The following is a 14269-nucleotide window of genomic DNA, read 5'->3' as shown; positions in this document are numbered from 1 at the left end:
CAAATGCAATGGAAACTTTAAGCCATACATTTTCCAGACCTTGATAGGAACCTGGGAAATAACCTCTCTGCTTAGAGAGCCCTCAGAAACCCCTGCTTTCATTTTATGTTTCGTGGGGGTTAATTTTTCTTTCTACCACTACACAGATTTCTTATTGCACAGCAAAAGAGCCAGGCCAATCACCAGCTTCAGGGAGAATTTAAAAGGATAAAAATTAAATTCTGCTACTGGATGATTCTCTTTATAATACTGAAGCCACAATACATTACTAAATAGCTCAAATAAAGCATACTCTGATATTTTGCATTCCTTTCACTCCACCCACCCATCACCTCCACCAAAAAAAAAAAAAAAATTAAAAACAGGTTGAGCCACACACAGTATGTTTGACTTGAAAGTTTCGATGACACAGCAGCTTACTCTTGCAAATTACTGGCAAATTTAGCAGTGACTTAAAATACAGTTATAGGAAAAATAGACTAATCTAAGGGTAGAAAGGCAGGGAGGCAGAAAAACCCAAGCACCTTTTTAGAAAGACAACAAATCTATTCAGGTGCAAGATCTGCATCGGAAACAGTTTTCTTTCTTTTTCTTTGGTAAATGTAAGACTTATCCTGAAGAGATTTTCCCAATCCCTGGCCCAGCTTCCACCCATGTTTCTGGAGTAAGCAGTGTCCAATATTATCCTGACAGACAAAACAGAGAGACAAACCAAAAATGTTCCAATAGTATATTGTTCCCTGCCTAGTGACACTTAAACAGATGATGAGCAAGTGATAATTCTACATATATGCATGCAAAAAGGTGCTAATAATAGGGTAAATGTGTCTAATAAGAGGGACACTAATGTAAAAAGAAAAGCTGGCTAGCATTTTATACGGGAAGAACATATAGGATAAAGGTCCTTTCTGATGGTGTGCTGGGCAACTTTTGTACCTAACATTTTAAAATGGAGAAAAAGGGGAAAGGGAAAAGGGGAAGAATACATTTATGAAGTTTTAAAGTAACATTAAAAAGCATAAAATAGGCCAGACGCGGTGGCTCACCCTGTAATCTCAGCACCTTGGGAGGCCGAGGTGGGCAGATCACCTGAGGTCACGAGTTCAAGACCAGCCTGACCAACATGGTGAAACCTTGTCTCTACAAAAATACAAAAATTAGCTGAGCATGATGGCAGGTGCCTGTAATCCCAGCTACTCAGGAGGCTGAGGCACAAGAATTGCTGGAATCCCAGAGGCAGAGGTTGCAGTGAGCCGAGATCGTGCCGTTGCACTCCAGTCTGGGGACAGAGCAAGACTCCGTCTCAAAAAAAACAGAAAATCAAAGTACGTATACAGTCATATCTACCACCTAAACAGCATCACTTTAAGATTCTTTTTTAAAGATAATATACATTGTGTTTAGTTGTTTTATGTGTCAGGCTTTCATGATACAAAGTAAGTTGTAAATGTAAGACTGTCCCACCACTAGAAACGAAAAAAACAATCAGAGCAAAATCCAGGCTAGACTTGGTTTTTAAAAAGTGTGTGTGTATATATATATATATACACACACACACACTCACATATAAAATATATATGTATATAATCCCAGCTACTTGGGAGGCTGAGGCAGGAGAATTGCTTGGCCCCAGGGGGCAGAGGTTGCAGTGAGGCGAGATGTCGCCACCGCAGTCCAGCCTGGGCAACAAAGCGAGACTCCCTCTCAAAAAATAAATAAATAAAAAAATAGAAAGAACCATTAGTGCACGTAGTGGGGAGAAACCAACATACATAATGTCTCACCTTCCCAGGAGCACACTGGAAAAGGTATTTCAATGTAAACTACATGAAAAAAATGCTAAAAACAACAATTAAATGTCAGCTTTTGTTTAAGGGGTCAAGGTATCGGAAACATCTGCAACCCTCTGTCCAATTATTTGCTTTTTACAGTTATTGTGAAGTACCAAGACAAGGCTAAAATAAGCACTAACCGTATCAGAAAAAATGGTGCTATACATTCAAAGATTGAAAAATTCTAAACACAAAGTATTCTATATGTATTAAAATGTAATTTATAGTATTAATCTAGAAAAGATTAAAAGTCTCAATATAAGTAACGTTACCAGAAAACAAAGGTAAACCATTTGCAAATAATCTCATATTTCCTGAAATCAATTTATTAAAGCTGACTAAACCACAAATTTCTGCATTAAAACCAAATATTGCACATTAAATTGTTTGTCTTACATCTCCATATTCAATGATAAAATGTTCTTTGGCATCATTGAGGAAAGAAAAACATTGTTTTACTGTTATCTTCTCTAACTAGAAGTTAGAAGAAGATTAAGCCTTCCAAATGCTCAGTTTTTTTTTCTTTTAAAGGACAATTTCCTTCTTTAAGTTTATGATAGCATACAACCTACAAAACTGGACTAAGCAGCTGATTATTTCATTGATGGGGGAAAATCAGGACACTTTCTTTTTTTTGATACAGGGTCTTGCTTTGTTGCCCAGGCTGGTGTACAGTGGTACAATTATAGCTAACTGCAGTGCAGCCTTGACCTTCTGGGCTCAAGCAATCCTCCCACCTCAGCCTCATGAGTAGCTGGGATTACAGGCGCATATGGCCTTGGCTGGCTACTTTTTAAATTTTTGTAGAGACAAGGTTTCATTACGTTGCCCAGGATGATCTAGAACTCCTGAGCTCAAGCCATCCTCCCTCCTCAGCCTCCCAAAGTGCTGGGATTACAGCCTTGAGCCCCGGATACTTTTTAAAAAACAAAAACTGGAGGCAAACTATAATGAAAAATTGTTTCTAAAACAAAACATATATTGTTTTAAATATACATACATATATATAATATCATTATGGTACACAAAAGTTTGCTGCAAGTTATTTTTGCTACATATGAACTGAAAGAATTAGAAACACTACTGACGCCAAGCGCTGCCTTCCACATTACTACCCACCACGAAAACTTAATATAACACTACTGCTGCTGCGGCTTCTACCCTTCTCCCTCCCAGATGAACTGCCAGGAAAAGCATTCCCTTACCCAGTGCTCAGCGTCTATTTATAACTTTCTTACCCCCCAAAAAAATAAAAGATTAAAAGTCTCAATATAAGTAATGTTTGCAGAAAACAAAGGTAAACAGGCCCTTATTTTACTACTATGAAAACAAACTTACCTGTGCAGAAAATCCTTATTTCATATCATAATTCCTACAATTGAATAATTCTAGAAATGACAAGGATAGCAGAATGACTCTAGGAGTATGTGGTTGATTATTGTTTAATCTCTCTCTCTTTTTTTTTTTTTTGAGACTGAGTCTCACTCTATCACCTAGGCTGGAGTGACTCACTGCAACCTCCACCTCCTGGGTTCAAGGGACTCTTGTGCCTCAGCCTCCTGAGTAGCTGGGATTAGAGGTGCCCACCACTACGCCGAGCTAATTTTTGTATTTTTAGTAGAGAAGACATTTCACCAAGTTAGCCAGGCTGGTCTCGAACTCCTGACCTCAACTGATCCGCCCGCCTCAGCCTCCCAAAGTGCTGGTATTACAGGTGTGAGCCACCCGCCTGGCCTTGTTTAATCTCTTAATAGACTCATGTTGTAACTATATTTGGCACCAAGATTTAGGTATTAAACAATGGTGACAAAAATTGTTCCTCCCTCCCATTTTGTTGTTGTCGTTACTTTTTTTTTAAAGAAAACTCAATCTTTGGCTAAGTGGAGATGAGACATTATGCTGACTGTTATATTATGAATGCACTAAAATAAACACGCAGATGAAGCAGTACGCTATTTCCAAAAGCAGTCCAAGTGGAGTGAGAGCATTTCCATACGAACCTGGCTTTCAAAACTGGGCTATCAAAAGAACAGTTAAATGTAACACAAAGTGGGCCAGGCGCAGTGGCTGACGCCTGAAATCCCAGCACTTTGGGAGGCCAAGGCAGGCGGATCACGAGGCCAGGAAATCGAGACCATCCTGACTAACACGGTGAAAACCCATCTCTACTAAAAATACAAAAAATTAGCTGGGCGTGATGGCAGGCACCTGTAGTCCCAGCTACTCGGGAGGCTGAGGCAGGAGAATGGCGTGAACCCGGGAGGCGGAGCTTGCAGTGAGCCGAGATCATGCCTGGGTGACAGAGCGAGACTCCGTCTCAAAATAAATAAATAAATAAATACATACATACATACATACATAAATGTAACACAAAGTAAGAAACTGTCCAATCACAGTTGATTGATGGTCTTTTTTTTTATCTTGTTTTAATTCACTGCTTGCAATATGTATGTATTAAAGAAGAGTGAAAGCATAAGTAAATTCACGAGTCAAGGCCAGCTGAGAGATTCAAGACCAGCATGTTGTGACTGACAACAGTGAGAGGGAAGGCAAATGTTAAAGGGAGAAGGAGAAAACAAAAAACACTTAAGTTATACACATTAGCACCACTTTTACAAAACCACTCAAGAGGATGCTGTCGCCTTCTCAGAAAAAAAATGGTAGTGGCATTTTTCTTCAAAAACTTTAGGTTAAAACTGTTATTTAATTAAATCTACTTTCTCAGGGACTATAATAAAATAGTTAATGGGCCACTGTAAGTCTTTCCAATCATAACAAAGGCAACAGAAACAATAGACACTTCTCCCAGAATCCCCTCCCCTCACCAACCTCCCAGGGCAAGTGAATGACCAACACAGAAAACCTGGACCTTTCCTACCATTTCAAACTACCTGCTTTTGGAGGAAAAGAGGCAGCTCTGTGACTCTGCAGGAAGGCCTAGTATTCAGTATGGTCCCCTTCCCCACCAATAAAAGAAAAACGGTTCTATAAACACTTGTCAAAGTCCAGTAGGCTTAAGGTAAGGTTTTATAAACATTCATCAAAAATCCAATAGCCTTAAGGATGATGGGTAACACAAGGAGGCACATTAAAATAACTTATAACAAAGTAAAAACAAACCAGACTTGTCTATCTCTGAAATGATCAAAACTTTCTCTGTGAAAGAACAAGAAATTCAATAACCAGTCTGTGAGAAACAAGCAATCTATTCTCTCTGTTTAGTACTGTGATTTTTTCAATTATTCCCATGGATGCTTTTTTTTTTTTTTGTGAGATGGAGTCTCACTGTCACCCAGGCTGGAGTGCAGTGGCGCGATCTCAGCTCACTGCAACCTCCGCCTCCTGAGTAGCTGTGACTAGAGGCATATGCCATCATGCCTGGCAAATCGTTTTTTTGTATTTTTAGTAGAGGGGGGGGTTTCCCCATGTTGGCCAGGCTGGTCTTGAACTCCTGACCTCAAGTGATCCGCCCGCTCAGCCTCCCAGTGTTGGGATTACAGGCCTAAGCCACCGTGCCTGGTCCATGGATGCTACTTTTTAATTTAATTTTATTTTATTTCTTGAGATGGAGTCTTGCTCTGTTGCCCAGGCTGGAGTGCAGTGGTGTGATCTCGGCTCACTGCAACCTCCACCTCCCGAGTTCAAGCGATTATCCTGCCTCAGCCTCCTGAGACCCTGGGATTATAGGCATGCACCACCACGCCCAGCTAATTTTTGTATTTTTAGTAGAGATAGGGTTTCACCATGTTGGTCAGGCTAGTCTTGAACTCCTGACCTCATTATCCGCCTGCCTCAGCCTCCCAAAGTGCTGGGATTATATTACAGGCCTGAGCCACCGCACCCAGCCCATGGATGCTATTTATAACACTAAGTTGGTACAACTAGCTTATGACTCAAACATGTAATCTAGACAGAACAAGAGCAATGAATACTAAATTTCTTTCTTCCCTTTTCTTTTTTTTTTTTTGAGACAGGGTCTTGCTCTGTCACCCAGGCTGGGATGCAGTGGCACGGTCACACAGCTCCTGCATCCTTGACCTGCCAGGCTCCCATGCCCAGCCAATTTATTTCTAAAGTAGTAATTATTTTGAAAAATAATTTTTTAAAAAGTAACTCTTTACTTAGTTTCAGTTACTATAATAATGACTAAAACTCTTTTGGCTTTTTCTTTAAATAAAATATATAATTTGGTGTTTAATTATAATCTCATAGAACCAAAAATAAATTATAGAAACTTCTTAAAAACTGTCGGCCGGGCGCGGTGGCTCACACCTGTAATCCCAGCACTTTGGGAGGCTGAGATGGGCGGATCACCTGAGGTCAGGAGTTCAAGACCAGCCTGGCCAACATATAGTGAAACTCCGTCTCTACTAAAAATGCAAAAATTAGCTGGGCATAGTGGCACACACTTGTAGTCCCAGCTACTTGGGAAGCTGAGGCAGGAGAATCACTTGAACCCAGAAGAAAGAGGTTGCAGTGAGCTGAAATCATGCCACTGCACTCTAGCCTGGGTGACAGAGCAAGACTCCGTCTCTCAACAGACACACACACACACACACACACACACACACACACCTGCGTGGTTTACAACTAACAAACAAGCATGATACAAGTAGGCTGCTTATAATTTTTTTTCTTCTCAAGAGTCAACTTGATATAATTTAAATGGACATGGAAGAATTGCAAAGCAATCCTAACTTTTAATTAATAAGGCAACTGAATTTTGACAAAGGGTAATAAGCAAAAAGCTGGTTTTCTACATAATTCGGAGTTCTCACAAACCACCTATTTGTTTTCTCTCTCTGCTCAAGACCCCAAAATGGTGGCTGTGTGGCCTGTTCTTTGGTTGGAAATTAAGTTCTTCTAATTGGGAGGCTGAGGCACGAGAATCGCTCGAACCTGGGAGGTGGAGGTTGCGGTGAGCTGAGATCGCACCACTGCACTCCAGCCTGGGCAACCATTTGAGACTCTGGCTCAAGAAAAAAAAATGTTAAAAAAAAAAGAAGAACACTTAAAATTTTACTCCCAAATGATCAGGCAACAGAAATAAGATCCCCCTTATCTTGTGTGTCCTACTTCTTTTTCTTGTCTTACATATTTGTTTATTCTCCCAGATCCCATGTCCTACTTCTATCTAACACAATGTAGGCTACAAAGCTCCTCCTCCTCCTCCTCCCTAAACTACCACATCACAAATAATGCATATATTTATGTATTTTGGAAGTAAATTTTCATTAGAAGTATAATTATTAATATACATTTCTGAACATGAATTTATTTATTTAAAAAAATTAAATATACAGCCTGAGTACTATGTACTATTTGCTATTTTAAGTGGAGAAGGTAGCACTATTTAATAAATAAGGCATATGTCAATTCTACTCCTATTCATTGAGATTATTCAACAATGATTACTCAATTAGACTGCCTCTGATAGTGTTCTCCCTATGACGTGTGATAGAAAAAATTCTGGACATTGTGAGAGGTAAAATAGCATGTCTCATGTGCCACAGGAATAAATTTTCCAAAAATCTTTCAGTGTAGCCCTGAAGAAGGCTTAAAAATGTTAAATATCATTTAATTTAGTGGTTTAAAAACAATCTTTGTTGTGTGTAGTAATGATGAATACTAGGTTGCAAATTTCATCTAATTAAATTTCCTGCTACTATTGAGTAACCACAGAATCATAGCTTGTGTAAGGATATTAACCAACCATGCACCTTGTACAATACGGTACTGGGGAGTTGATTCTGATAGCTCTGATCTGAAACTTTGACACCCCAAGTTTTAAAATTAAAATGGAAAAATTATTTTTCAAATACAAGATACTGATCTAGCCTACAGATTTCATTATTGTGATAATCCCCAAAATAATACAGAACAAGACACAAGTCAGTGATTTTTAACTTAGCAAAGTGAGCTTGGCATTTTATCCTTATGTCAAAACACAAGACTAGGCTTTCAGTGAAACAGCAGATGAGAATTCTCCCTCTGCAGTATTATCACATGCGCCATCAATTGCTGCCATGCCTAAGTCTAGCATCATGCCAGCACATTAAGATAGAAGGTAGTCTATGCAGTTTTCACTGGACCAGAAGGACAGAAATAAGAAAGGGAGGTGGAGTCCAGGCGTGGTCGCTCATGCCTGTAATCCTAGCACTTTGGGAGGCCCAGGCAGGGGGATCACCCAAGGTCAAGAGTTCGAGACCAGCCTGGCCAACATAGTGAACCCTCATCTCTACTAAAAATACAAAATTAGCCGGGGCATGGTGGTGGGTGCCTGTAATCCCAGCTACTCAGGAGGCTGAGGCAGGAGAATCGCTTGAACCCAGGAGGCGGAGGTTGCAGTGAGCCGAGATCCCGCCACTGAGTGACAGAGAAAAAACTCTGTCTCAAAAAAAAAAACAACAACAACAACAAAAATGGGTGGGGGGCGGAGGAGATGGAGAGAAAGAAGAGAAGAAATTTTAAAAAAGCAGACTGTGCAAAACAAACCAGATCATGGCTGCTTAGCTAATACAGGCCAACTGCTGTGGAAGAAAAATGTCGTACACCCCAAGTTGTGTAGGTTTCTATAAACATCTAAACACACACACAAACACACAAAACACCAACCTAATTAGGAACATTAATATATGTTGATCCTTTACTATGTTACAGTTTTGAAAATAAAAGCTAAAGTTAAACTATCTTGCACTCTCTAAATTGCCTTATTTTCCTAAGAAGCTAGTGTTTCTTAAGGGGAAGAGGGCTTGTCATGATGGTGATGATGATTAGGATTCCCTCTTTGACGTTTTTTCCCCACTCAAGTTTTACCAATAACTCACTGAAACCCTTATTAAATATGTGCACTTAAGCACAAATGGTAAATGCGATGATAATGACAAGTTCATTTTAACAATGGACGTGTTATTTAAAAATAATTTTTTTCAAAATAAAAATAATGTTAAAAAATTTAGATTTTTTTTTTTTTTTTTGAGACAGAGTTTCGTTCTTGTTGCCCAGGTTGGAGTGCAATGGTGTGATCTCAGCTCATTGCAACCTCCGGCTCCTGGGTTCAAGGGATTCTCCTGCCTCAGCCTCCCAAGTAGCTGGGACTACAGGCACCCACCACCATGCTTGGCTGATTTTTTTGTATTTTTATTAGAGACGGGGTTTCACCATGTTGGCCAGGTTGGTCTTGAACTCGTAACCTCAAGTGATCCACCAACCTCAGCCTCCCAAAGTGTTGGGATTACAGGTGTGAGCCACAGCACCCAGTCAAAGTTTTTTTTGTTTTGTTTTGTTTTTAAACTAAGAGCCAGGTAAATAAATCTCCTTGTTCTATTGCTTGATATCATCAGGGTCTAAAACTAAGCAGTGTGAAAAGATAGAAATAATCAACTTTTGACAAAAACTAGACATGTCTTAAGCTACAGAGCCCAAACTTGTCATGTTTCACAAGAGTCTGATAAATAAAACTTATTACTCCTTAACTGTTTCTTCTCTTTTCTTTTCTTTTTTTTTTTTTTTTTTTGAGACAGAGATTCATTCTGTTGCCCAGGCCGGAGTGCAGTGGTACAATCTCAGCTAACTGCAACCTCCACCTCCTGGGTTCAAGCAATTCTTGTTCCTCAGCCTCCAGAGGAGCTAGGATTACAGGGGTGCGCCACTACGCCCAGCTAATTTTTGTATTTTTGTAGAGATGGGGTTCACCATGTTGGCCAGGCTACTCTCAAATTCCCGACCTCAGGTGATCCGCCCACCTCGACCCCCCAAAGTGCTGCGATACAGGCATGAACCACTGCACCCAGCCCTTAACTGCTTCTAATGGAACTTTAAAAAAATTTTTTCCATATTCTACTTATGTAGAAACATTTCATACATAATTATATTGCCCAGGAAAGGTGAATCAAAAAAGGATCAAAATACATTTTACTCCCTTTATTCAATTCACAAAATGCTAAACTTTAACTTGCTACCTTCAACAAAATATTAGTATGGGCCAAAAAGATATTTTTCCCCCATCAAAATTCTAATGTGTTTTTAGATTGCTTTGGACTGATTTCCCAACATATTAAATATTAGATTACATCCCAAACTCTATCTGGTTACTGTATGGCATGCAAGAAAACAACTCTAAACTGTATTGGTTATTAATAAGTTTAACTTCATTCACATTAAGTGTCACACAAACACTACCTACCTAACTGGCTAAGACCCGAAATTAAGCAATGATCATCTTATGGATTCTGTAGGCTTGTCAATTGATGCTTGTTCAGTTTCCAAGTGTCCTTCGTCATGTTAATCAAAGTGATTACCCTGAAAAAGAGATGATCACAGCTATTTTTCAAGAGCAATAAATGTCAAATTTATTAACAGCCTAACCAAACTAAGAGTTATTTTTAAGTTTGTTTTTTTGTTGTTGTTTTTGTTTGCTTTTTTACCTAAAAGGAGACTGCAATCATTCTTTTTCAGTAGACAATCAAAACCACACCACGAATTCCAACTTTAAAAAATTTATAAAAACATATTAGAGCCGGGCACAGTGGCTCACGCCTGTAATCCCAGCACTTTGGGAGGCCGAGGCAGGAAGATCACTCGAACCCAAGAGTTCAAAACCAGCCTGGGCAACACAGTGAAACCCTGTTTCTGAAAGAAAAAAAAAAAAATTAATTAGCCACACATAGTGGTGTGAACCTGTAGTCCCAGCTATTCAGGAGGCTGAGGTGGGAGGATCACTTGGGCCCAGGAGGTCGAGGCTGCTGTGAGCTGTCATCAAGCCACTGCACTCCAAGCCTGGGTGACAGAACGAGACCCTATGTCAAACAAAACACAACACAACTTATTAGGAATCTAGGCCTAGTAATCTGAACTTTTCTTCTCCTAACAAGTGTTGAAATTGTAAACTAAAACACTGTCAACCATTTGGGACACCAATTGTCTTAGACTGACTACATTAGGAGGACTACGGACTCATGAGCTGAGGCAGAGCGTGGCCCGTTCCCCGAGGGCCCTCCAGGCTCCTCCTGCCCGGGCCGGCGGGTGAGCTGGGGGCTCCGGGACAGGCGGCGCCCTCCACCCTGCAAACACCTGGGGCCCCGCTGTGGCTGCCCCTGGCCAGACCCAGGCCTTGAAGGTTCCCCACCCCATCTCGGTGACTGACGGCGGCATCGGCCTCTCTCAGCCCAGACCCCGCCTGGCCGCGGGGTCTCCTGGCCCAAGCCTGCCGGGCCTCGACGAAACCCCACCAAGCCGCCGGCACGTAGCGCCTTTGGGTGGCAGCGGGAGTGGCGGGCTGGGAAGCCTGGCGGCCGCCCGAACACCACCCAACGGAGGACCTGAGGGTGCAGAGGGCCCGGGAAGGCGGCCTCAGGACGCAGGCAGGCTCGGCTGCCTCGTTAGGCCTCGGAGCCGCGCAAACCTGGTCCCGGTGACCGCTCTGTCCCCATTGGCTGAGACCACCTAGTCCTGACCTCAAAGGACAAAGGTCTTAAGGGGCCTAGGAGAGCGGAGTTCCGAACGATGACCGGTAGAACGGTTAGCGGCCATCGGGCGGTTGGTCTTTGTGCCACTAGACCTTGCTGCTGGAAGAGAGAAATAGTAGAATGACAGGCCATGTTTTGCCCGTTGGAAATGCCCACCACCCTTTGGGAAGATTTACTGGCCTTTTATAGAAGGCCTGTGTATATGGTATGAAAAAGCTGCTCTCAACTCCACCCCAACCTTTTAACCGAAAATATCTACCACATTTAGCCCTTCTATAGATGGAAAGAGCCACGCTGTTTTACTTTTATAAGCAATATTGCATTAAATTTTTAATAATAAAGAAAATCCTTCCCGGGTCGAGTGGGGGGACTTAGAGAACTTCTCTGTCTTACAAGAGGTTTGTAAAATGCACTCCCAGGCTTTTCAAGAAATTAAAAGCAATCTCTTGACAGTTTCCAAAGCAACTATTCATCAAGATGATCTGCCTAGAGAGATAAACATACCCGTACAATACTGTATTTGATCATAAGCAAGTGGTTGCTGCAACTAAAATAAGTACAAACAGTTTCAACAAATGATAGTTGCAGACAACTAAGAAGTTCTCTCTAATCATAGTTTTCACAGATCTCCCTGCTTCATTAGGGAGGAATAGCTCATAATTTGGTTTTAAATCAAAATATCAATTTTCTGGTTCCCTTCTTGCAATAAAGTATAGGGCATGAGGATTCGTGAGTCCCACAATGACCCAAGTCGAAAGACTAAAGACTTCGTCTTTTGGTCTAGCCTAAATGAATTCAGTGTGTGGAATGATACGATAACTGGAATATTAACAAAAAGTTAGTTTGCTTTTTCAAGGTAAAATTAAAATTCTAATTGAGGAATTGCACATGTACCCCAGAACTTAAAGTATAATAAAAAAAGAAAAAGAAAAAAAACTGGACTTCCCCGGGGAAAAATCCGTTTGATGATGTGGTTTCACCGAGTATTCCTTTGTGAACTCCTAGATGAAATTTTCAAGGCAAACAGGAAAAGCACTGAAATTGCTGAATGGGTGAGCATTGTATGCCTGATTTATTAAATATATGCATTGGTAAATATATAAAAAAATTCTAATTGAATAAAATTCAGTGATGGGGAACTCTAGCATGTAATTTGCCACATTGTATCATAAATGTTAAGTTTCTCTCACTAGACTCTGAAGTCCTTCAGGACAAGAACTGAGTCTTGTTTATCCTTTACAAACCTAATACTTAATATGGCAGCCAAACACTAGGGAACAATTAGGTGCTAATATCAAGTGTCAATGATGAACAAGTTCTAGAACAAGATGGTGGTGGTGATGGTCATACAATATTGTTAATGTACTTAATGCCACTGAACTATATACTTTTTTTTAAGAGAAGGGGGTCTCGCTATGTTGCCCAGGCTGTCTTCAAACTCCTGGGCTCAAGGATCCCAGGCTCAGCCTCCTGACTAGCTGGAACTATGGGCTCCACTACACGTGGCTTGAATTATATACTTTAAAATAGTTAAAGTGATAAATTTTATTACATGTATTTTACCACATAAAAATAATAAAAATAAAATTGTATGGCAAAGTCTATCCAAATGTAGAAAGGGAAAAAAAAAGGAGAGAAATGGAATAGCAAGGGACAAGAGTATGTTTTCCAAAGACAAAAAAAAATAAAAATTAAAAATAAAAAAATTAAAAAAAGGACTTACGAGTAGGCATTTCAGGAATAAGAAAAAGCACTCATCAACAAATGATTTTTAAAAAATTTAAAATAGCTATTAATCCTGAAAGTCTGTCTTAAATTAACCTCAATATTTTGTCCAATGATTTTTTTTAAATAACGCCTGCTTCTTGGCATTTTAATTTCTACTACATTTAAAATTTTAAGTTAATTTAAAGGTGTTAATTGCAAAGTACTTCTAAATTACTAAATAATAAATATTCAAATACTGAGATTAGCTCAAACCTCATTATGTTATAGAATACCAATGTACAGCCGAATATCAATTCTTTCACTCTACAGGTCTATACAATTTAATGATAAAAGAATAGACGAGGCACAGTGGCTCATGCCTGTAATTCTAGCACTTTGGGAGGCCGAAGTGGGAGCATTCATTGCTGGAGGCCAGGAAGTTGGACTTCAGCTTGGGCAACCTAGCGAGACCTTGTCTCTACAAAAAAATTAGCTGGGTGTGGTGGCATGTGCCTGTATTCCTACTCCTATAGTCCTAGCTACTCAGGAAGCTGAGGCTCCTGCCTCACTTCGGCCCAGAGGTTCAAGACTGCAGTGAGCTGATGAAGCCACTGCACTCAGGCCTAGGTGGCAAACCAAGAGTCTGTCAAAAGAAAAATAAAATCCATCCTAAAAACTGTAATTGTGTACTATTTTTTAAAAAGTAATTAAACCTTTAGTTTGTTTAGAGACAGAGTCTCTCTCTGCTACCCAGGCTGGAGTGCAGTGGGGCCATCATAGCTTACTGTAACATTGAATTCCTGGGCTCAAGCAATCCTCCCACCTCAGCTAGGACAACAGGAATGCACCACTACCATGCCTGGATATGTTTTTGATTTTTTTTTTTTTTTTTTTTTTGAGATGGAGTCTTGCTCCGTCACCCAGGCTGGAGTGCAGTGGCGCGATCTCGGCTCACTGCAACCTCCACCACCTGGGTTCAAGCAATTCTCTTGCCTCAGCCTCCTGAGTAACTGGGATCACAGGCATGCGCCACCACAGCCAACTAATTTTTTTTCTTTTTCTTTTTCTTTTTTTTTTTTTCAGTTGAAACAGGGTTTCACCATGTTGGCCAAGCTGGTCTCAAACTCTTGACCTCAGGTGATCCGCCTGCCTCAGCCTCAGAGTGCTGGGATTACAGGCCTGAGCCACCGCACCCGATCTGTTTTTGATTTTTGTAGAGAGGTCTCACTCTGTTGCCCAGGTGGTCTCAAACTCCTGGGCTCA

General features: G+C 40.6%; 1 pseudogene; it reads right to left on the bottom strand.

Moving 5' to 3' along the window:
- Nucleotides 1–11305, bottom strand: part of LOC129470387 (keratin, type I cytoskeletal 18-like) — a 41730-nt pseudogene extending 30425 nt beyond the window's left edge.
- Between the last annotated feature and the right edge of the window lie 2964 nt (nucleotides 11306–14269).

The sequence above is a fragment of the Symphalangus syndactylus genome, chromosome 20 (assembly GCF_028878055.3).
Source record: "Symphalangus syndactylus isolate Jambi chromosome 20, NHGRI_mSymSyn1-v2.1_pri, whole genome shotgun sequence".
In the NCBI taxonomy this organism is placed as follows: domain Eukaryota; kingdom Metazoa; phylum Chordata; class Mammalia; order Primates; family Hylobatidae; genus Symphalangus; species Symphalangus syndactylus.
Note: the sequence above shows the minus strand (reverse complement) of the source record. Positions and strands in the feature narration are given on the sequence as shown.